The sequence below is a fragment of the Callithrix jacchus genome, chromosome 21 (assembly GCF_049354715.1).
Source record: "Callithrix jacchus isolate 240 chromosome 21, calJac240_pri, whole genome shotgun sequence".
Lineage (NCBI taxonomy): Eukaryota > Metazoa > Chordata > Mammalia > Primates > Cebidae > Callithrix > Callithrix jacchus.
The window spans coordinates 10,463,906-10,466,422 of record NC_133522.1 but is presented as its reverse complement, the minus strand read 5'-3'; the positions used below and the strand labels follow the sequence as shown (position 1 = coordinate 10,466,422).

General features: G+C 42.3%; 1 pseudogene; it reads right to left on the bottom strand.

Moving 5' to 3' along the window:
• Positions 1-1,165: 1,165 nt before the first annotated feature.
• On the bottom strand, positions 1,166-1,686 carry LOC100410905 (aldo-keto reductase family 1 member B1 pseudogene; annotated as a pseudogene).
• Between the last annotated feature and the right edge of the window lie 831 nt (positions 1,687-2,517).

The following is a 2,517-nucleotide window of genomic DNA, read 5'->3' as shown; positions in this document are numbered from 1 at the left end:
TAGAAGGCCGCTTATGATCTGCTACCTTCCTCACTCCCCATAAGTTTCCCTGTGACCTCATCTGTTCTGCTCCTACCTTTACACTTATCTCCCATCTCAACCTTTCCTACACCTTGAGGATGCTAAAGATGCTCCTGAGCTTTTGCCCCTTTGTATCACAGATACTCGTTCCTCAAAATGCTTTCATGACTTAGCTGCTCACCTTCTTTAAATAAGTGCTCCAAAGTCACCTTCTAAGTCAAGTCTTTTCTATCTGTTCTATTTAAAATTATAACAACCTTCGCTCTCAAACTTTACTTTCTAAATGTGTCTCAAAAATATTACCACCTTCTAGCATGCAAAAATTTGTGTATTTTATTTTATTACAAAACTAATATAAACACTTTGTGGACAGCAGTTTTATTCTGTTTGGGTAACTGTTGTTTCGTTGGCACCAAGAATATTGGCTTTTATGTTAATATTTACTGAATTCTTTTCATGGATATACTTCTGATTGCTTTGAGGAAACAATTATAATTTGTGTGCGTGTAATAGGACATGAGTTTACGCATTAGATTTTGTAGCATGCCTGCTTCAGTAGGGGAACTTAAACCAGGAGTATGCTTAGAAAGCACATAAAATTTGTGTAAGCCAAGAAGAACTGTGCTAAGCTTTATAGATAACAGAATTATTTTTTATTGGATCCATTTATACATCTTCCAACATAATTATTCTGTGTTGGAAAAAAATGAAAGAAACTTATGTAAAAGACATCCTAATAACATTGCATTCTGGTACACACACACATATATATTCCCCATAAAAGCACTTTTTATTTAAGGCAGAGAGAAGTCTTGATGAACAGATTACAGTTCCAAGCAGTCAAAACACAGCTATTAATGGCACCATTGTGACCTGGTAAATTTTGCTTCTCTTTGGTCAGAAAAGGGTATTCAGACTGTACTTTCCCCAGCAGCAAAAAGAAGGGCAAAACACACTGGAAGAGACTTCTACTCTACTGACAGGCCTCGTCAGATCCAACATCAAGCTATACACGCCCTTGCTGGCCACTCTACAGGTTGCTGTCCCACTGCTGAGTGACACAGGCTATCCTACATTCGCAAGGAAAAAATGAGGCAGCAAACACAGGTATAGGTCACTTAGGGAGGAGCAGGCATCCACAGCTTCAAAACACTTCATGGAAGGTGGGTAATCCTTGTGGGAGGCACAGCTCACCAAGGCGCAGACCCTCTGGTTCCTGTTGTAGCTGAGTAAGGGGATCATATCCCGGATGCTCAGTTCAAAGTCAAAGACCTTAAAGTTCTCGGCATTGCGTTCTGGTGTTACAGACTTGGGGATCGCCACCAAGTTCCACTGCCTGGGGAACAGGATCAGGACCTGGGCTGTAGTTTTATTGTGCTTGGCTGCAATCGCCTTTATCCTGGGATCTTCCAGGAGGGAAGGGTCCTCGGACTTGGCCCAGGGCCTGTCAGGAGAGCACAGGGGGCTGTAGGCAGTGTCTATGATGCCTTTGGACCGGCAGTACTGGATTAACTTCTCTGGAGTGAGGTATGGGTGGCACTCAATCTGGTTAACTGCGGGCTTATACTCTAAGCCAGGTTCGTTTAATATCCTCTCCACTTGGAGACGGTTGAAGATGGAGATGCCAATAGCTTTCACCAGCCCTTCCTCCAGCAGCTCATCCATGGCTGCCCACATGTCCAGAATGTTGGTGTCGCTGAGAACCATATTGCCGACCTCATCCAATGGGAAAAATTCCTTCCCAGGCTTAAAGCCGGTGGGCCAGTGAATGAGATAGAGGTCCAGGTAGTCCAGCTTCAGGTCTCTGAGCATCTTCAGGCAGGATCCTTTCACCAGGCCCTTCTCATGGTATGTGCACCACAGCTTGCTGATGATGAAGAGCTCCTCACACTTCACCACCTGCTCCATGAGCTTCTCTTGAATATATGATATGAGATTCCCTTATTTATATGATATATGATATAGATTCCCTAGAGAGAAGAGATTCCCTTCTCTTGGATATGATACCCTTACTTAGCTAAACCCACCTCATTTTCAAGGGTACTTATGGGCACAGTAGATGTGGTGGTACCCAACGTCAATGGCCACCTTCACAGCCTCAGTCGCCTGGCCTGGAGGAGACTTCCAGGTGCCCAGCCCGAGCATGGGCATCTTGACTCCATTGTTGAGCACGAGGTGGCTGGCCTGGCTGCTGTGCTCCCCAGACCCCCTCCCAGAAACGTCTGTATATTTATATTTGCTCATCTTTAAACATGTACCATATAGCATGTTACTATCTATTTTATGAGGAATTTTAAACTCTTACAAAATAATAAAGAAACTTAATGGATACTATACCTAAAATTAATTGCAGGTTACTATATCTGTTTATTAAAATTTCATTTTTGGCATGAAAAATATTCATAAGCAGGTTTCCAAATTTTATGTGCAACATCATGCTTTTTGTAAATATATGTAAATTTTCTCTATGCATATATCTTTATTGTATATTATTTA